Below are 23,264 nucleotides of genomic sequence, written 5' to 3'. Positions count from 1 at the left end.
TAACAAGATTAAGATTGAGATCAGTAGGCTATTTGGAAGCTGCTGACTGTTTTCATCTGTGAAAAAGCTTTGGGTATGAGACGTGAGATCATGGCACAACTTCCCCCTTTCTCTCCCTGCACCGTATCCCTCCTCCCAATCTGTCTTCATTTTAAACCCATGTTACTAATTCTAGAGCCTATGGGTAACATGCATAGTTTATTTTATACCCCTAAAGCCTTAGGATCAGCAGCTAGAAGCAATGTTCCTGGGCTAACATTGTGACCAATTTCATCTTAATGTTTTCTTTCTCATAAGGAATGAGATTTCTTTTTACTGTTCCTCACACAGTTTTAAAGACGCGAGAATATAGCACACAAAGCACCAAGCAAAGAAACTACAGTCCCCCTTTAGATAACCAAATGGCTACAGGGACTTAGATTGCATAAGGAGGAGACTGGGACACTGTCTGCCTCATTCATACCCTCTAAGAGGCCTGCAGGATAGGGTATTTTATTTGGTTTTATTTCTACTGGCAAGACGAAAAAAGAGAAACATTATCAACTCAGAGGGATTTTTTGCCCCAGAGTTTATGGATTAACCACTGAAAAGAAAAACAATTCTTCACTTTGACCATCTTTATAGAGAATCAATCTGAGCTATAGATTCCAAGAGGTTTTAAATTAGAGAGTAGAACCATTTATCTTTACAAAATCAACCATTCAAAGCACGAAACTCAAAATTCCTGGGGGAAAATAATGTTACTGTGCATTTGGTTGAGTGTTTTTATGCCAAGAATATGAGAAGAATTTATGCTGTAATTAGAAAATATAAAAATATAAAAAAATTTAAACTTCAGATGGATAATTTCACTTGTCTTTTATTTTTTCTACGTCTGCCTGGTATATTTTTATTTTATAATTTTTATATTTTGTTTTATAAAAGGATAAGCTAAAGCCTTCATTATTTTCTTTTTTTTTAAACAATTTTCAAAATAACTCACCTTCTTGGCCTGCTCTGAGGATGAACGATGCACTTCTTCCTGCCCTTCATCTCCTGAGTTGTTGGATACACCTTCAATAGTCACCAAACAATTCCTAAAGCCAGGCCAGACATTAAAACCTGTTCCTCCTCCATCCTGGAGGTGAGATCAGCTCTTTTCTCAAAAAAAACCCTCCATTTCTTCTGATAATTACCTATGTTTAGAGATTGCAATCAGAATGTTAGAGAGTCAAGTGTTTTTTCTCTAAGACTGAATGTCACAGCCTATTTCAAAATTCTTAAAAATATTGCACTTTCTTAGACTTTAGCATCAATCTAGAATAATTTAGGTCAGTAATTTTCAGGGTTTTTTTCTATATGTATGCTTATCAGTAAAATATACTGATTGTCCTCTGTCAATATAGATGCATTTGTTCATTAATGAGCAATATGCAAAATATTATATTAATTAACAATATTAAAAAGTTATCTCAAAACAGAAATGGGGCTTCTAGAATCTTTTACTGTCCCACTTACATGCATTGTGGGATGTAAAGATTTGTTTACCAGTCCAGAGAAGACTGGTATAGACTATGAAGTTCAATATTACATGCTATAATTTATAGACTAATTTAATCTGTACCCTTGCATTATATAACTTTTTTTTTCATCTTAGATACTAAGGATGTGGTACTGATTCACTTTGTATTAGACAAAATTGTGAAATGAATATTTCTTTAGGTCTATACATCCAAACTCTTGAATGTGGCTGGTGATTTGATGATTCTGTTTAAGTATATACTTGCAAATAATTACAAGCAAGAAGCCATTATCTGCTAGTTTCTACTTACTGGCACTGCAGAACATGAGAGTCCTCTTCATCTTTCAGACATGGCTCTTACATTTAGCCAAGAGTTGTAGTTCATGCAGTCCTGGGAATTTAACACAGGGAACTTTTGTCTAAAATTAAACTTTGTCTTTAGAAAATATCAGATATTTGCTTATGTTTAGGGATGAAAGGCCCTTAGGCAATGTTTTTGAAGTTTTATTTTAAGTTGGTATCTGTCATATCTATTTCTTTACTTGTGTGTATATCATAACCTACTACCTGAATAAAAGATATATCCTTTACTAGGTTGTGAAGTTCACCACTGTGTCTTAGCAAAGAAACAGTATATTCTTAAGAATAGATTTATGTCTTAAAAGAATTTAAATTTATGTGTGGATTAGTGTGTGTGTGTGTGTGTGTGTGTGTGTGTGTGTGGTCATGTGAAGGTGTCCATAGAAGTCAAAGGCATCAGATCCCTAGGGTTGGGCTTACAGAAGGATGAGCCACCCAACATGGTTTCTGGGAACCAAATCCAGCCCTCTGGAAGAATATCAAGCAGTCTTAACCACTGAGTCATCTGTCCAACCCCAAGAACAGATTTCTTTTTACTGTATTTGTAAAATGATATACTAGGCTTCCATGTTTTAATATGAATTTCTCAAAACCATTTTGTAAGATATAAAACACAGTTATGGTTAAGAATCACATTTTTTTATATTAAGAATATATTAAGAATATATTGTATAACCGCGCTAATAAACACCACTCCCTTTTCTTTCTGTCATTCTGGGCTGGGAAACCATAGATAATTGACTTGTTAGTCAACTGAATAGTACTGTGATAAACACCTGAGAGAAGGAACTTGAATAAAAAAGATATTTGAGCTCATGGTCTCAGAGGTTTCTTTCAAGGTCATCTGCATTCATCTTTGGTCCTGGGGAGAGACAGGCTATGGCAGTTAGAACATGTGGCAGAAGATGCTTAATCCTGGAGGGTAGGAAGCAGAGGAGAGGGAGCAGTGGACAAATCATCTCTTTAAAGACACTCCAGCAATGCAATCGTATTAATGAGCTAGCCATGGGATTATGCCACTGATTAGGTTGGAGCCCAGTCATATCTGGGAAACCCATCAACTGATCACCAAGCCATTACATTGCCTGTGAGAGACAGTCCGCATACAAATTGTAAAATCAGATCCTGACTACTTTGTTTTTGCTAGTTTTCTAGCAAAATGTTTTCTCTTCCAGGAGCTAACTTTGATAACTGTCACCTGAAAGCAGCCGCCGACACAGCCTACATGAAAGATTTTCACTATCTACAGATTAAACATTTTAGACATTGACGTTGTACTGTTACGTATTATTTAACATTATTGTCTTAGTCAGGATTTCTATTCCTGCACAAACATCATGACCAATAAGCAAGTTGGAGAGGAAAGGGTATATTCAGCTTATACTTCCACATTGCTGTTCATCACCAAAGGAAGTCAGGACAGGAACTCAAGCAGGTCAGGAAGCAGGAGCTGATGCAGAGGCCATGGAGGGATGTTACTTACTGGCTTGCTTCCCATGGCTTGTTCAGCTTGCTTTCTTATAGAACCTAAGACTACCAGCCCAGGGATGGCACCACCCACAATGGGCCTTCTCCCCTTGATCACTAATTGAGAAAATGCCTTACAGCTGAATCTCATGGAGGCATTTCCTCAAGGGAGGCTCCTTTCTCTGTGATAACTCCAGCTTGTGTCAAGTTGACACAAAACCAGCCAGTACAATTACAAAATAGTTTTCTTCTTTAAATCTTTCCTTCAACCATTTAGAAACATTCTCTAGCCCATAGTCTATAGACAGATAGATAGTAATCTGAAATTGACCCTTAGGCTATAGTTTTTACTTTTGATGACTTATATAACTTCTACAATACTCTCTAAAGAAGGATCTCTCAGCTACTTTTCTATTGCTGCAATAGAACACATGATCAAGGCAAGTCATGGAAGAAATGATTTCTTTGGCCTCACGGTTCCAGAGGGATACTAGTGAATGATGGTGGAGCAGAGGTAGTGGACTTGGAGCAGTAGCTGACAGCCCACATCAAGGAGGAATTAGAGGAACAAACTGTATATAATTTAGCTTTTGAAATCTCCAAGCCCTCCTCTAGTGACGTACTTCCTCCAGCAAAACAACCCTCTAATCCTACCCAAACAATGTCACACAAGTGAGGACCAAGTATTCAATTGGTCGAGAATATGGGAGAAATCATATTCTAACCAAAGGAATTTGTTTGTTGATTTAAAGGAAGCATGAGAACCTTGTCTTAGTACAGATCACTTGATGGTCAAGTTCAAATGTCTAAAGACGTTAAGAAGTAGGCCTATGATTTGATATCCTTCTCACCTGAAGGCTAATGTTAACCTTTCCTATGTAATTTCCTTGTCTTAAAGGGGTTCTTGCTCTCTACTTACAAGCATTAAGTGAATTTTGATATTAGGCTCAGGCATGAAAATCAATTGGAATGGTCAGTGAAGGTAATTGTAATTTTTATCCGCATTAGAATTAAGAGTTATACAGAACTTTCCATGAAACATATTAATGATAAAAAATTTCAAAACATGTTAACTTTTGATTACTTTAATGAATTTGTCTGTGTCTGAGGCTTATGGGACAAATATGATCACTATACTATTCTCAGAGGAAGAATGTAAGACAATTTTAAACAAACTCCAGTAGAATAAGAGACTGAATTTTAACACTTTGCATTCCAGAACTTGCCATAGTTGAAGTATATATCTCTGTGTGTGACCATTATCCAAGTCTAAACAAACTCATGTATAACCAGTGTACTTAACCACTTTAAAGCATCATTTGCCTTTCACATATTTGAAAAGAAATCCGAAACTACACAGAGAACTTCCTACACAAACAGGAACTAGGTAACTAGAGTCATTTTCTAGTGACTTTTAAGAACTTCTCAGTCATTCTTATGATTCCGAACCCAGTTTCTGAATAATTACCAAATCCTGGTAACTAGGAACGTCACGACTCTTCTCAAAGAAACCTGTTATGTCTCTCCTTTGCTCTTTTTTTTTCTCTAGTTTAGAAAATGTTTTTCTCTTTATGGAAATATGGGCCAATATTTGCAACTGTGATGGAGGCAGGAAGGAAAGTTGAGACAAAGAACTCACACAGGTACACAGAGTCAAAACTACTACTGGAAAAATATCTCTTAGGATGATTCCAGCATGAGAAGATATGTACATACGGGCAGAGCAGAGCTATCATTACTAAGATAATCTGAATTCTATGTACTTTTTGGCCAATGGCGACATACTTATTTCCAAGTGAAATGTAAACCCCATGATTTCAAGACTTTTGGCTTTTATAGGCACACAAAAATAAAACTGAGCTCTTTAACTTATCAAGATAAATTAATAAATAAAGTAGCTACCTTCTTCTATTGGAATGCTTTGCTTATATAAAGGATATTTAAAAAAAATCGAGACACTAAATTTTAAAAAGAACACATTTTATTTAATTTTTTATTTTCTTTTATTTTTTTCTCTTTACTTTTTTTGTCTTCTCATTTTACCCAACACAAGAAAATTCAAGTTTCACTTGGTAACCCTTGCTAAATTGCTTTCCCATACTGTGGAAAGGGTGTGTCCGCCAGCCTGCCAGTCTATCTATCTAGACTTCTATTCCAAAGAGAAAACAGACCTTGGGAACATGTGGAAACACTAAGCTAATGCCATACATGAACGGGTTCCTTGGGGTTCTAGGGGAAGGGTGGTGAGAAAGCAGCTTAGCATTTAAAGGGAGAGCAGGCTGCTCAGCCAAATGCAGAGTGACTGATGGCTGCCCTGCTGTGGCTCTACCAACCATGCTGACCTATTTCCTATTTTGTTTCAAGCTGTTGCATGAAATTTTCTAATATCTTTTTTGACATTTGGATTCATTGAAAGGTTATTTTCAAGACAATGTAAATCACAGAGATGGCTAAAAAGTTTTATTTCAGACATACTGCAGCGTATCCATCTACTTGTCTGTACGAGAGAACCCAGTAATTAGGATTATTATCTTAACACTTTGAAAACACTTTTTTCCCCTGTATATCATGTTTTTAGCCATCTTAATTACTACTCTTTATATGCTAGAGGACTTGGTCCAGAATCAGGTAGATTAGCTTACTTGTGTTGTGGTTTATCATGTCACGTGAAAACACTTCTGCTAGTCAGCTGTTTGTCCACACCCAGTTATATATGGAGTCAGTGCTTCTCACTGAACTTTATATCATTCTCTTTCAACTTTTAACTTGGGAGATACGATCATGAAAAACTTAAAGAAATGTATTTCATATTCACTTATGGCCGTTAGCAGCAGTCCATAAAACATTCAGCAACCACATGTCAGCAGGAAGGCTATGGTTCTTTGAGCCATTTTTTAGTCTTTAGATTCTTGGGAAAACTGATGAGGGGGCTTATTTGATTAATGTTACCCAAGCTTTCAACAAAACTGCATGGGTATACCCACTAAAGACAGCATGCAGATTTCAGGAAACTGTTTAAGGACAGGCACAGGGCCATATGTTTTTTTTGTTTTTTTGTTTTTTGGTTTTTTTTGCCTATGTTGCTCTGCTTTGTTGACTTATACAATGCTGAATGTTACCTGCTTGCAAAACTGCCCCTGCTCCAGCACTTACTGACCCTGAAGGTCATTGTGATTGTGACCCTTCCCCAGACCCATGAAAGACCTGAATATGGACGACCTTCTCCCTGTAACCTCACAAGTTGTAGTTTAAAGATCGAGGAAGTGGTCTGGTACACTGTGACTGTATTTCTCAGAATATCTTGTCCCAGACTTGAGCAGTTGTTCAAAATCTAGCCCTGTCCTTGGCGAATCAGCACTGTCACACAGTTCTTAAGATGCTGGCCTGCTGTCAGTGATGCATTAGAGGGGAAGCCCTGGGAAGAAAACCACAGAGGCATTTGTCCTTTAAGCTCTGAGATTGACTCTTAACACATAGTGTATCTTAATTTAAATCCAAACGGGATCAATTGCAGATCACATTTCTTTCCCGTTCCCATCCATCCTACAGAGCTGTTCTTAGAGGGGAAACTGATTAGGTCTAGACCTGCTGCCTGGCTGTGCTGGTGGTATTTGAAGCTGAAAAGTCACTCCGTGATTATGAATGGAAGGGCTTTGGAGGATTTACACAACTCGAGGATAAAAGTGTTTTATGGAAGTTCCGGTCATGTGCTTCTTCCTTCTTCATCTCAGAAGGCCATCATTCATTTTCACCTCTAATAGTGCGTAATAGCAGAAATTTTAACTCTTACCTTCTGAGGTCTGAGTGTGGTTTCTGTGGAGTATAGGAACTTTGGGCAACTTTAATAACTAACAGTGATACAATAAATATGTTTTAAAGTTAATGTAGACACTGAAGAAACTATTTTTCTTACAAAAAGTTTGAAAATAAGTGGGTGGAGAATAATCTAGAATAATATGCCTTCCCAGGCAGTGAGGATAACCAGCTTGGCTGCTTAGGTTATGATGCTTAATTCCTCTAGCTAAGGATTTGTCTTTATTAATTGAATGTATTAAATTATGTTGGTTTTCTTCTAATACTTCATTGATTATTTATTGACCTTAACTAAATATGGTCCTGGAAAGACATGGGTGAGCAAGAGTTATCCTCTCTATTAGTGCTCATATCTGTGGTGATAGAGGCCAATATTAGACATGAACAAGAAGCATTTGGTTTTATGAAAGCTAATCAATGAGGTCAATGAAGAGAAGTTTTATTTGTGAAGTTTCCTGGTATCACTTTTGTTGCCAATAGTGATTATTTTTTGTTCTTATCAAGTTCCACAATGGGGGTCAAATTTCTTAGAATAAATGTGTGTAGCAACTAGACTTAGCAATGCCCGGAAATATAATTCTGTGCAAAAGGCAGTGAAACTGTTATCCTAGGAGCTAGTCTCTCCATCTTTCCAGGCCAAGGTAGTCCCTCATACAACAGATTTAATGCTTTCCTATTTCATACAGTCATTGGAGAGGTTAGATGAGATATTATAGAAAGCAACACAAGTGTCATATTGAATTAAACAAGAAGTTAAAGCTGTATAAGTATAGAGGAATATAGAGAAACTTATTTGTAAAATACGTCTAATGCATGAAGTAGTTCCATATGTCCTGATTTTCCTTTTATGTGAAAAATAAAGGGTTAAGGAATATGAATGTGAGGATCCAAGTTAATTGTTCAAACATCACTTACTATGAATCTTTCAATATTGGTTATATAGAAGAGTTTTCTAATTTGTATCTTAATATATAGACTATTTTCCATTGTTTATTAGAGCAAAAACTTAATGATCTAATAAAAGTAGCCCTCAGCTGAGAATTAAAAACTTAATTTAGAACTCTCAATCTATGATTATGTAACTCTATCAGAGCTTTAGGTTACTCTTCTGGAAAGAAAACAAGTAAGAATCACTGTGATATTTACCTTTTTCACTAATTGGAAAGAATAACAGACCCCAACCTGAAATACCACATAGATACAAGATGTAGCTGGCATTGCAACAGCCCATCAGGGGCTGAATTCAGGGAGCTAGAATTGTAGTAAATTCAACTTTCTGGAACGTGGAACTCCTTCAGATAATAGAAGCTTTCCCGGAATTTCGTTCACGTGAATTATTTATGTAGGAATAGCAGACATGATTCTCTGCTTTCTCATGGCCCTGGGAGGCGGGGGCTTTTTGAAGAGCATGTAGATGTGTCTGCATGTGGGCAGAGCTGCTGCCAAGAGGGACAGCATCGAGCTGAATACTCGGCTTTGCTCCAGCTGCAGAAGGAAGAGTCCACTTTTAAAGTCTTAAAAAAGTGAATTGAATATGAACATGGCATCGTGGCATAAACACATGCTTTAGTCAGATTCAAGTGGACATCTCCAAGGTTACAGGAATTACATAATCTCCGTATTTGGGAATAAGTTTGTGCAAGAATATGAGTCTCCAGAAAAAAAAACAACAACAACAATAGCTTTTAGCAAAAGCTGTACTCCTTAAAAAAATGACTGTATGACAGAAGCATCATATTTATATGCTGCGAAAATGGATATGTGTTATTGAAGTTATTTTGAGTCATGAGGCGTTATTATGATATACTTAATGTCTTAAAAGTATTCCGTTACATGTATTATATGTATTGGGTCTTCTAATAGTGTATTAGATTTATTCAGCTGGCTATTAACTTAGTAAAATGCAATTAAAGAATAAGTAGCTTGAGAAGGAGCTATATCAGGTGGCCAGCAGAGAAACCGATAGCGTGTGCAGAGCGTGTTCTGATTCTCTTGTCTCCTCTCATATTTCTCCAACAATCTAATTTCAATTTCACATGTTCCCACACTGTCATTTGGAACGTATCGAGCATGACAGACTTTGTTGACGAGAGTAATCCCAAAGGACACGCAGGCATGTCTTTGGCTCCATCAACCTATCAACTTAAACCTAAATTGTTTTCTTTTTATAGGCATGTTATGTAACAAACAGTTTTAGTGGTCGCATACTTTCGGTGATATATTTTTCAGTTGTTAATCTAGGGTGGTTTAAGGAGCATATAGACTTCTTTGCTTAGTTCTCATACTTAATCAGCATCGCGCGGGGGGTGTAGAAGAGTTGAGGACAGGATCAGCAATCCCAAATGACACGAAGACTGTTCAGACCAGTGGCTCTCAACCTGTGGGTCACGAAGCCTTTGAGGCATGCGCACCTGCGTGCGTGCGTGTGTGTGTGCGTGCGTGCATGTGTGTGTTCGAAATGACCGTTTCACAAGAATTGCATATCATATATCCTGCACATAAGATGTTTACAATTCACAACAGTAGCAACATTACAGTTATAAAGTAACAACAAAATAATTTTATGGTTGGGGTCCTCACAACAGGAGGAACTATTAATGGGTCTATTAATTAAGCTTTAGGAATTTAATTTAGGAAGGTTGGAAGCCACTGATCTAGATGGAATAACGTACACTTTTCTTCTTAAGGTCCCTTAAAGGACAGATATGGAAGAAAGTTAGAACATTAACTTTTATTGTTTAAAAGGGGAAGCTTTCTGGATGTGGTGGAAAAAAATACTACTGGACTGAAAAACGCTAAAAGTGTTTTATTTCAATGTGGTTACGTGCCTTTGTGGAGGACGAAGGAAAAGCAAGCACAAAGGTTGCAACAATATTCACTCAACCATTTCAGAATTCAAAACCTGTGTCTTAAATCTTTGTGATTTTAAAACACAGTTAATACCTGGTACCTGCAAGAGCTTCCTGCAAGAAACGGAGAGACAAGGAAGACGTTTCTAAGTTAGAAGAACATGGTGAAATGCACCCAAAGACTGTGGGCGGTTAGATTGAAGCCACTGTCTCCTAACTTTTCCCATGATGCTTGCCTGAGAGAGAAGCAACTGGCTTGCTTATTGACCCTTCTTTTCACAGTCCATTATTGTTTTACCTTCTGTAAATCTGAAAGGCGGTACGTTTTAATTTTTTTCTTTGGAGAACTTGGAATGTGAGAAGGATGTGTGGTAAAAGAAGATAAATTACATTGACTGATCTTCCTGATAAATGAACTCAGTATTGATAACTAACCACAGAGTCCTGTTTTCTTTTGGAGCCTTTCTGATATTTAAGACCCAAGGAGCCCAATATCATATAGCTGTCCATTGCAAGGGTGAGGAAGTTCCTGAGGGGGGAAACACAGGACAATTGTGACCTTAGCCAATCCTCTTAAATTTGTTTTTTTTTTTCTTTCCAAAGTAGAAAGTAGGTTGAAAACACAGCATAGGACGCACTCTAACTCCATTAGAAAATAGCAGTCCTTCTGTCACAGCCCTTATTTTTTTTATTTAATTCCTCAGAAATGGCCGTTTCATTCATCATATTTTCCACAGCTCTGTTAAACTAACTTGATTTGTGCTTTCTTTATCCTTCAACTTACTACAAAACCTCCTTTCTTGTCTTCTGTCTTTTTTCTTTTGATCTCACGAGTTTGTTTCAGTGCTAGTGACAATGACATATACAACTTGGGAAAGGTGTGTGTGTGTGTGTGTGTGTGTGTGTATATGTGATGTTTCCATTTCAAACTCCCAGTGCTTTTCAATCCGAGATGGCACAAGGCTCTGCTATTATCACTGTGACTTTGATATTAACATCTGGGATTGGTCTAGAATTCTCTAATTGCTTATTATATGGAAGTTTGTGAGTCTGGTATTTTCCATGCATCTGGTTCTACATAGAACTATGAGATTAAAAGTCCTTAATTGTGTTGCTTAAACATAGATTCCCTTCAAACAGCCTCTGTGTTTTCAGGGAGAAATAAGAGGAAATCTATTTAAATGTTAGGGATTTATCAATTTTTACCTGTTATTTTGTTATGTTTTGCTCTAACGTGTCTGAGAAAATATTTCATGTATATTTATTCTTACGATTGTGGTTTTTTGCAGTATTATCTCTTTACTATTTGATAGAAGTCTGTTATCATCCTATCAATGTTATTGTTTTTATCCACTTAAATATTATTTTGGTCAATGATTGTTTGGACTTATCTGTTATCACTTTATCCTAACATTTACGTCATTTGCATTGTACACTAGCCTTTGATAATGTATAAATATTGAAGTCAATCTAACCTAAGAATGTTTAAATAAATTTAATTTTTATATGCAATTGCTAATGTATTTGATTATCACTCTTTTACCTTTTTCTATGCTACCTAGATTTACATTGTTTTTCACATTTTGCTGTTCTCTTTCTCTATGTTGATATTTCCTTTGTCATGAATGCAACTTTGAAATTCTGTAGGTTCTACCTTAGCCCTCTGATTACAATAGACTATGAGCAGGAGCTACCGTGCTCCATGGTACTTTTGTATTCTTAAATGAAAGAAGACAGGCATGTCCAAAGCTATGAAGGCAAGATTTTCCTCCCTAAGTTTCTTTCTTCTTTTTCATTAATTTATTTGTTTATTCACTTTACATTCTGATCACAGCCCCCCTCCCTCCTCTTCTCTCAGTTCCACCCTCCCACTCGCTTTTCCCATTCCTCCCTCCCCTTCTCTGAAGAGAAGGGGAACCTGCTACTCCCCATGCCTGGTACCAGCCCACCCAGGCACACCAACTCTTATCAGGACTAAGTGCATCCTCTCCCACTGAGGCCAGACAGGGCAGCCCAGCTATGAGAAAAGAATCCAAAGGCAAGCAGCCAAGTCTGAGTCCGAGATAGCCCCTGCTGCAATTGTTAGGGACCCACATGAACACCCAGCTGCACATCTGCTACATAGGTTCACCCCAAGATGCTCTTTGGTCAGTGGTTCATTCTTTGTGAGGCCGATGGGCCAGGTCAGTTGGCTCTGTAGGTCTTATTGTGGTGTCCTTTAACCCTCTGGCTCCCTCAATCCTTCCCCTGACTCTTCCACAATACTCCATGAACTCTGCCTAGTATTTGCCATGTGGGTCTCTGCATCTGTTTCCATCAGCTGCTGGACAAAGTCTCTCAGATGACAGTTGTGGTAAGCTCCTGTCTGGAAGCATAGCAGAGTATCATTGATAGTATTATCGTTGAGTCTCTCCCATGGGATGGGTTTCAAGTTGGACCAGTCATTGGTTGGCCATTGCCTCAATCTCTGCTCCATCTTTATCCCTGCACGTATTGTAGACTGGGCAAATTTTGGGTGGAAGGTTTTGAGGGTAGGTTGGTGATCCCATTTCTCTACTGAAAGTCCTGCCTGGAATTAGTCATAGAGTGCAGAACAACCATGACTGTACAGACTCAGAGAAGCTAAGTAAAGGAGGGCCAAAGGAAGGATTCTCGAATCTCACTCAGAAGGAGAAATAAAATAGACACTGGAGATGGGTGGAGAGAGGGAACTGGGTGGCAGCGGGATGGGGGAAAGGAATGGGGATAGGGATCAGGTATGAGGACAGTGGGGATGAGGGAAAAGAGGGCTAGGAGAGAGAAGAGAAATGGGTGTGAGTGAGGGTCATCTCTAGAACAAGCCTGAGACCTGGGATGGGGAGGCTCCTGGAAGGATACAGGGCTGACCCCAGCTGAGACTCCTAGCAGCAGGGGATATGAAACCTGAAGTGCTCTAAAGTTTATTTCTGTAATAACTTCAGAAACGTAGCTGTTTCTTGACCACTTTTTTTTTCTTCTTGATGTATTTTTTTTACCTTAAGGATAAATATGAATTCGTATTCAGATTTTCTTTGTTCATGTTAGTTAGTTAGAAGTCCAGAATATGTAGCTTGATCTCTGCTTCATCTTAGTCATATTGGACAGATTTAAAAAAATAAATTTTTTTTTCAAGGCTGAGAGAATCTCTTTCTGGGTTCAAGATTTGTGGATTAACTCTGGCTTCTACATTTTGTCTTTTAGTGTTGTATATGTTGGTGTATGTTCTGACTTATTTATGGGAGCTTAGTTTCTACTGGTAGGTAATATATCAGTTCACTTAATCCTGTTCACTTAATTGTCTATTGAAGTCTTTATTATCTTTCTCTGTACCTATCCATCTATGTTCCATCTTGATAATCACGACATTTATTCATTTGCTCACAGAATGTTCTTCTCTTTCACTTCATTTTTTAGTTCAATTTTAAAATTTCCTTTTGTTTCAATTGATGGCATTGTTATTTGCATCATTTATAGTTAAAGATTTTCTATCATTTTTTTCTTCTTTACATGTTTCCTGAAGGAAAACATTTTGATTTTTTAATTTATGTGCTTCTTTACAGGGAACATGGGTGGACATTAATGTAACTGGTGTTTAGGATGAGAGTATGCAGAGAGAATCCAGAAAGAGATTCTCTCATCCTTGAAATGGAAAACAAAATTTATGTTTTAAACTTACCCAATATCACTGAGATGAAGCAGAAATTCAAGGTACATATTTTGTATACATCGACATACAGACAGACACAGCACAGAGACACACATACACACTATTAGAGTGAAATACATTTCAAACTAGTTTAAATAAAATTATCAGTTCCTTTAAAAATATTAAGCAATTTATTTCTTTATTTGTGTGTGTGTGTGTGTGTGTGCACGCGCATGCATGCATGCACACATGGCATAGCACTTGTGTGGAAATAAAGGACAATTTATAGGAGTCAGAGTTTTCTCCTCCCTTTTGTTGGGTCCTGAGATTGCACTCAGGTGTCATTAAGCTTGGGAGCCAATGTCGTACCCGCTGAGCCATCTCCTAAGTTATCCAGTGCAAGCTATCTAGTCTTCGTTGGAAGTAATATGTTCACACAGGAGAAGAATTCATGCTACAAATGTCAGTTGGAATTCTCTTGAGTAAGGGAACAATGACAAGGACTGCTCTGCCTGGGGTCAGTTCTCATATTCAACATGTAGAGCATTGTGCACTCACTCTCTTGGTGGGTTTGTTTCTGGTGGGACTTCTATAAACATTGCATTTCCCTGGTCTATGTACCAAGCTCATTGTGAATATGACCATGTGTTCACTCTAGAAAATGAGTCTGACCACAGGTTTTGTGAATAACTGTCAATTGTCAGCTTCCCACTGTTCTTCAAAACCTGTTTCTCTACAGATTTCTCACTAACTCTCTGTATGTTTTAATAATGTAGTTGATCCAATTCCACTATCCCATAGGAGAAATCATAAACAAATATTTATTGTATACTGACTATAGCCTGTATAGGATATGGATGCCAAGGAAGGAGTTGAGCCCACATCATTCCTTGATTATATAAGGTCATATAATGACATAATTTCTTTTAGATCCTGAGGATAATGATAATAGTGATGATTAGTATGCCACAAATACCATGACACCTAATGCAAGTTAAGAAAAAGGAAAATACAGAAAAAGGTTATTAGACTTAATATTCTGCAACAGCCAAATCATGCCTAAACCTTGACACTGACTTTGGAACATTATGCTATGCCTTCAATGTATGTATGTATTTGTGTATGCATATATATGTATCTATCCTTTATTCATTGGTCATGGCATGGCACCATGTTGCCCAGCTGCCTTCAACTCCTGGCTTCAAGCTGTTCTTCTACCCTTACCTCCCAATTCACTGGATTTACAGTAATGCATCACTGTGTCCACTTGGGGCCTTTATATTTTAAAGAAAACATACATTGTCATTTATAGTAAATTGACCAAGATGCAGGGGGAGATTTTAAGCCAAATTATGTGGACAATAGACAAAGGGATTGAGAAACAGAGTTGCTCATAATAAAGGTTGGCAGGCTTGCATTTATCCATCCTATACACTCACTCTTTGTTTCATGCAAGATGATGATACTCTGGATAAAGTGTTTGTAATTGTTCTCTTCTTTAGATGCAAAGGCAATATTAACTATTTTACTAGAGTATGACACATGGATCCTGTGTACTGGGAGATGGTCACAGCCTAAGAATGAGAATCATGACCTTCCCCTGTTTATTATGCACCAAATACCAATGTCAATGGTAGGCTCAAGTTTTGTTTACTTAAAAGGACCCCAAAGCTATCATCGTACCCCAGGGAAGGCCTTTCACATTTGTTTCTGGTCAAATCCAAATGTGAATGGTCTTTAATTTATTTGTTTACCAAGGAATAAATTATAGCTTTTCACACTAAGAATAAACTTTTTCCATCTGTCTCTTTTCAAAATTGTGCTATGCCACGCATGAGGCCCTTCTGAGCCACAGATAGAGTCACATTTCTTTCTACTAACCAAAAAAAAAAAAAAAAAATTAAAAGCTAGCCATCAGAAAGTTAAGTATTTGTTATGGGTTCTACAAATGGAAAATATGGACATGAAATCAGTTTTTCTTTTTCTTGAAAATATGATCCATCTATAAAATAGTAAGACAGCAATATAAAAATGATTTCAGTGTATGATAAATTCATAGCTCTCTACATCAATTTGGGGGAAGAGGTAAAAAAAAAGTTGGAATTTTGGCTTGTTATCAAATTTAAATCATTACCAGACAAGATCATGCTAAAGCCTAAATACTGTGGTTTGGAACTAGCTCAGTCTACTCCAAATTACCCAACATGAGGTGGGTTTAAATTCATTGAGCTTGTATAAGAATTTACTCTTTTCTGAGATTATTCTGACTGTTCACAATGAACATGCTCCAGAAATTCTTGCAGTTCAGAAAGGATTCTTCCCAGGTGCACATGGGCCACTTGCTGGTAGAAGACTCGTGGGGATTTCTCTCTAGCTCTGGTTTTAGGTTTGACTCCTTTCTCAGAGTACTGGAGAGAAAAATCAGAGATGATAGGAAAGAATACTTTATTTCTCAACATCAAAACATTATTTATATTCTTTCCTCCCCTTATTCCCTGAAGTATTTGAACCTGCAGACTAGTTTACATCAGTACCACCGTCCAAACCTTCCTGTCCACATGCTGTTTTATGTCTGCTTGGGTCTGCAGCCTCAGTACAGAGCTGTCTTCTTAGGCAGTGAGGAAGATGCAGAAATTCAGTCCTACAGCTGAGATGATGGTTAGTGTGAGACACTGCTTCTTGCTCCTGAGAGAATCATTTACAATCTCATCCTTGGACAGGGCACTTAGATTATGCTCCATAGGTGCTTTGTATATTGGAAATATAAAAAAAACAGTTGCATCAATCCTCTGAATAACCACCATCCATATGCAAATATACCTGCATTATGGAAAAATTAAGTCTTTTTCCCATGAACTATATATTATTCTACCTCATATAAAAGTTTAATTTTTTTTTTTTTTGGTTTTTCGAGACAGGGTTTCTCTGTGTGTCCTGGCTGTCCTGGAACTCACTCTGTAGACCAGGCTGGTCTCGAACTCAGAAATCTGCCTGCCTCTGCCTCCCAAGTGCTGGTATTAAAGGCATGTGCCACCACCGCCCGGCCAAAAGTTTAATTTTCAAATAAGCCTTTGGAGCAATGTAGAGTCTAAGCAAAGTGAGATGGGTGCCCCTTCCTGTTCCTAAACTTCTCATTTATTTTGTTACTTTTATAATGCTGATTTAGGTTATTTTTGTTTCTTCCCTTCTCCTACTTCTGTTTCTGTCACCTGGCATTGACACATGGACTAGAGCAGTGGTTCTCCACATTCCCAATGCTGTGACTCTTTAATACAGTCCCTCATGCTGTGGTGACCCCAATCATAACATTATTTTCATTGCTAGTTCATAACTGTAGTTTTGCTAGTGCTGTGACTTGTAATGTGAATATTTGTATTTTCTGATGTTTCTGATGACCCTTGTGAAAGGGTCATTCAGCCTAAATGGGTTGCAACCCCCAGGCCCAGAGCCACAGGCTTAGCGGTCCACACAATACAACTTTACTTCCAAATGAATGTGAGCACATAGATGCTCAGTGCACTAGCCAATGGGCTATGAGAATGAAATGGATGCAGTCTCTGCCCTTTTATTTTAGCCCCTCTAATTTGCTGCTGTCTTTGTCATAAATAGGAGACCATTCCAAAATGGAGGATTCAAAGCACCTGTGTTGCTACGTAAGCCAGTGGACAACAGTTTGTATGAAGAGTTTCCTCTTGGGGTTGTATGATGTAAGTGCTATTGCAAATTGTTCCCCGAGGCCCTTGTAGGGCACAAATACCATGTGGATGACCTTTCCAGCAGAATTTACATATGTGAGAATTAAGTTAGGGCCAATATGAATTGGATTATACTATAATTGAATCTTACTTGTAGTAGTAGTCTTACACACACTATAACTCAAAACCTTTGATGTCAAGTTATGAACGAATATATGAGATAACAAAAACAATTGCTAAACTATATGTCAACAGGTATATTAAATTCAATTATTATTCTATTACCACAGGTATCAAATCTTTTCCCCTTTAGGAAATACATACAAAGCGGGAATTCCATAGCACATGGCACAAAAGCAGAAACTGAAATATGTTGGTGATGGAAAGCAGATGATGATGACAGGGATGAAGGAGCAGAAATGGACTATAATAAAACACAAATCGGGCGGGACATGGGAACCGGCAACGCAGATGCGGAGGGATGCTGGGTGATTGTAATGAGGTCTGAGGGCTGTTGGTTCGTACTGTGAAATCGCAACATGAGTTTGACTTATGTTCCACGAGTTACTTACGCCTTTTTTTTTTGCTGTGTAAGTGAAAATCACTGGCATATGTGTGTGCATATACTTGTCACTCATCTTTTATCATTTTATATTTTTCAAATAGCCCTTTATTATTTTTTAGGAAAAATTAACGGAGTAACTTGGAATAGATCTAATTCTCTCTCTCTCTCTCTCTCTCTCTCTCTCTCTCTCTCTCTCTCTGTGTGTGTGTGTGTGTGTGTGCGCGCGTGTGCAAACAGATCTTGCCTCAAGTTTATTTGTACAAACAGCATAGAACACTGGTAATCTGCAAATATAATGTAGGTAGCCGTGTCACAGGAGTCAGAAGCCTTTTCCATGGGACCTTCACAGGGGCCTGGGCATCTTTGGGAGCCTGGGCTGGAGCTGAAGCCTGGCCTTAGCTGGAGAAGCAAGTGATCATATGATTACTTGATGATTTCCTATAATAACCCATGGCCACACTTGCCTTTTTACTGTTGGGGAAGTCTCCTATATGTTCATAGTAACTTGTGTGGTGTAAGCCTATTATAATCACGTTTTAATATAGATGTGGTTTTATTTCCTGTGCAACCACTGTTGTAAAGAAATAAAAAAGAGGCAGTTGAATGTTAAGACAAGTATTTATTATGAAATAAATACTTTTATTATGAAACTTCATACATTATGATGTGTTAAAGCATGTGTGTTTAATCTTTCCAAGAGTCTGGGACAGAGGTGGGTTCATTAAAACTTACGATCATCTCACCTGGGATTTGCTGAACAGCGAATTGAAACTAGGTTTATGAGTTCCAATTTTTGGTTATTTGTTCATTTTTTGTTTTTTGTTTGTTTTCTTGTTTTTGTTTGTTTGTTTGTTTGTTTTTGAGATAGGGTTTTCATATATAACCACCCTGGATGTCCTGGAACTCGATTCATAGAACAGGTTGGCCTTGAACTCAGAGAGATCTGCCTGCATTTGTATCATGAGTGCTGGGATTAAAGGTGTGTACCACCACTGTCTGGCTGTTTTTTAATTCTGAAGCCTGGGTGCAAATTACAATTTTTTGCAATGTATATAACTTAAATTACACAATATTCTGGGCGCTCCTCACAACATCACTCTAATATAACAATTTTAAAAGTTAGCTTTAGAAGGGAGTAGTTATTCAAAACAAGGAAAAAGATTATGAGTACAATTTTCTAAAAGCTAAGCAATTCATAATATTTCCAAATTCCTATGAAACTAGGATACTTTAATTAAGTAACTATACCTCTATTTTGATTTTTTTTTTTTTAATGGCAAGCCTCTGCACTCTGTCTCTCGCAATGCTACTTTCACCTATCCCGGAATAGTTTGTGAAATTTTTTTTTTTAAAAGAATGTGAAAACGTCTACTTTCCCATTTAGTGATTTCATGTAAAATGTAGGCCTATGTTCGGGTTTGGAAAAGAGATGCAAGCAAGGGTGATCAGACTAGACTGCACACTGAATGTGGGGCTTGGCTGGATATCGAGGCTGGAGGAAGGTGCAGGGGACAAGATTAGGGATCACTCACTATTCAGACACTGGCAAACGATTGCAGGGTCTGGCTAAGTAGAGAGGGTCAAATGCGGTGCAAAAGGCCCTACCCTACTAGTTATTAATCAGACTTCTATGAATAAATTTAAATCACTAAGCACGCTGCCATTCATTAGTTCCAAATCAGAAACCTTGGTTCAGTGGATGTGAAACCGTATCCTGGTGTTCCACGCATTGCCTAGTCGAAGGCTATATGAGGATCGCTGCAGCCCAATCGTTTCTGCACGTTGGCTCGCAGAGGTCAGAGAGCAACTTCACACGATTTTCCATCTGGAACCCGAAGATTTCATCAGGGCACAGTGATTCAGATATGTTCAGACATGATCCAATATTCTGGCATGCAGGACTCTGATGATTTCAGTCAGAAACACTCCAGTTAGAGCAGCACTGCTCAGTGTCCTGCAAACAGGGTTCCTGATAGCATCTAACATCAGTCTTAGAAACCGAGGAGCTTCGAGTTATAAGCTGTTGTTTTTGAGCTTTTCCTGACAGAGAGAACAGAGGTTCTGTTTGGCACTGGTGAGAACTTTGTGTAGTGATTGAGAAACAATCAAAATCTAACTGGAAGCTCCCTTCTTTCCTTCCTTCCTTCCTTCCTTCCTTCCTTCCTTCCTTCCTTCCTCCCCCTCTTCCTCCCTTCTTTCCTCCCTTTCTTCTTTCTTCCCTTTTCCCCCACCCCCTTTTTTCTTATGCCTCCTCTCCTCTTTTCTGCCTTTTGTAATGTGCACATATTTTTCATGTTTAGTCTTGAACGACTTATTTGTATCACGGTGCTACATCTGGCTCTGTAAATTTTGAGTAGGAGGACTTATGAGACATCCCTATGACTAATAATAGCTTAACTGTGCACAGACATTGCTGAAATCCACACTATATATTTCAGTTGATCTAAACTAAATGACCCCTCAGGTAATTTTCCCTTAATTTCATATAAAAGTGTCCTTGGGTTCCTGGGGAAAGAGTTCAGTGGAATAGGTACTTGCTATCTTAGCTTGAGGGCCTGGGCTTGGATCTCACACACTCACATACGATCCAGGAGTGGACATGGGCCCTTGTCACCCTAACGTTTTGGGAGAAAAAGGCAGGCGAGCCTCTGTGGTTCAGCTTAGCACTCATCTCAAAGAAATAAGGAAAGCAATAGACCAGGATGGCGTGTAACTTTCTCCCTCTGGCCTCTTACTTGCACACAGTGTGCATACAGACCACATACGTATGTGATGCCTGAGCCTTGGTTGTTTGATGTGAGGGTTTAGAAAGTAGGAGATAGTTGTGACAATCAGTGAGGGTGTGAATAAGACTACATGGAGTTTTCTCAGAAGAATTACAAATAGAATGACTATATAATGCAGACCTTCCCTCCTTCCCTCCTTCCCTCCTTCCCTCCCACCCTCCCTCCTTCCCTCCCTCCCTTCCCCCCTCTCTCTCATGTATACGCGTGTGTGTGTGTGTGTGTGTGTGTGTGTGTCTGTGTATATATATGAAGAACTGAAATCAGAATTTCAAAGAAACCCATGTCATACTGGAATTTCTGAGAACAAGATTGACATTAAGTTCCTAAGTAAAGAGGTTTGCATGAGTCAGTGGCTGACAGGTGGGAGCCTTACGCTTTTACTGATCTGTGGGGTACGGATCGCATAGACATTAAGAAGACAATGCTTGTTTCACTAGGCTGGAAATGGAGGAGGAAAAGAAAAGATGGGAAAGACAGAACAGTTGGTCAAGTTTCAGTCAGATAAAAGCACTGGGTATGCCCAGTAAAGTGGCAATCCATAACAATATGTACTGCTAATTTAAAATTCAAGTATTTTAATTGTTTTCAGAGCAAAGAAATGACATGTACTTGAAGATCTAGGTATATTTAAGTTTATGTAATCATTATGATACACACACATACACACACGCGTATATACATGTATATATTACATCACATGGTATCTCATTATATATAACTCAAACTTTTATGTACCATATAAAATTTTATTATGAATTTAAAAAAGATGAAAGAGACCAATTTCTTAATGAAATGTGGCACAAATGCCTTACTTTATAATATTTTTCTTTTCTTTTTTTTAAAAAAATATTTATTCCTATTTTGTGTGTATTGGTGTTTCGCCTGAGTATTGGGGGTGTGTACCAGATCACCTGGAACAAGAGTTATTGACAGTTGTGAATTCCATGAGGGCACTGGGAATTGAACACGGCTCCTCTGAAAAACCAGTCACTGGTCCTGACTGCTTAGCCATCAAAACTGCATACACTTGAGATCCTGCAAGGGGACGATGTGGAAGTTTCCATAGCTTTGCCCCAAAGCTACCTCACTCTCTGGTGCTATCATTTTAAAAACAAAAGCATTCACTTTGAGCTTGAAATACCTTAATGTGAATGTTAAATGAGAGTATAAATTCAGACTTTTTATTGAGGCTATTTCAAGGACTGAATTTCATCCATTATTTTCAGATATTTAATTCACAGTCTGATTTATGTATTTACTACTGTCTTGCCTCCTTTGGAACAGGATGCATTCCACATTGCATTGTACACTTGGCTAGTTTGTTGGCTGCTAATACATTCGGAAATCAGTGGTATGCTAGGATTCTAAACAGGTTTCCTCGCTGTTGGTGACTTCATTCTGTGCACTTTATCGAGTGTGGCAAGGCAGAGCCCATATGTCATTTGATTTTCTTCATTTATTTTCTTAATTCTACTGAATCTGGATTATCTTGCAGGGAGTGAGCAAACCTGCTGTTGAGTGCCCTGCCTGTAGTATGCATTTCTATTGATAACATGCAGTATTTAAATCGTGACTTTATCACATTAGCATGCATGGGATGGATGTGTTCAATGTTGCACAAGCATGAATGGTCACATGCAGTCACGTGTTTCCTTAGCTTCCATAACACTATGCATGTTGACAGCTGAATTCCAAAAAAACAAAGCACTGTATTCTCAATAAGATGTTTTCCATCTTGGTCAATTGGTATGAACACTGTACTTTCTACCCTGTAAAAAGTAGGAATAAAATGTATTTTCTTGATCAATCTCTTCAGGTCAGTATTTACTGAAAGTCTTACTTGACGAGTACACTGTTAGGTTGAGAATTCTCCTTAGAAGCCTGGTACCATGACCCCGAATTTCACACATTTTTTTAATGCTGGGAAGAAAAGATAGTTTTTCTGGGTTTAGTTTATAATAGTTGGTGGTGATATATGATAAGGGTTGGGTGTTTATATTAGTCATGTCAGGATTCCCTTAGGTCTATAATTAACACACTCACCGAACACTATAGAATTCCCTGGCGAATGTACTCAGCCTTTTAACTGACTGACCCAGGGATCTGCTGCTTTTAATCCTCACCCAACTCCTACATTCACTTTTCCCAAACATTTTATTTGGCATTTATCACATGCAGTACCCTCCCATTCTTTTCATCCTTCTTGTTTTATTGATGAATAATGAGAATGTTAACACGGTTTATCTTGACGTGGGCAAATGAAGAGTGACTTGCCTAAGAGCCTCTTGCCTGAATCAACTGGGTGGTTTCTGTGTGTTTGCTTCCAGTTTTAAGCTATGATTGCTTACACCCAACAGTAGCTATAAAATACACATTTGTGAGAAAGGCTCTAATCTCATAGTCAACGAAAGTAATCTTATTCTGTGATGTGACTATAAATGAAATCCCACTTTACAGTGGCTAGTCTGATGCCCGTGAAGAACCTTAAGGGTTTGCAGCACAGACGTGTAACAGAAGAGCTAGCTCAGCAGAAATTTTATCTATCTCTCCCCACCCTCTTTTTT

The sequence above is a fragment of the Grammomys surdaster genome, unplaced genomic scaffold (assembly GCF_004785775.1).
Source record: "Grammomys surdaster isolate TR1022 unplaced genomic scaffold, NIH_TR_1.0 126531, whole genome shotgun sequence".
Classification (NCBI taxonomy): domain Eukaryota; kingdom Metazoa; phylum Chordata; class Mammalia; order Rodentia; family Muridae; genus Grammomys; species Grammomys surdaster.
The sequence above is the reverse complement of the archived record's forward strand: the minus strand, read 5'-3'. Positions refer to the sequence as shown.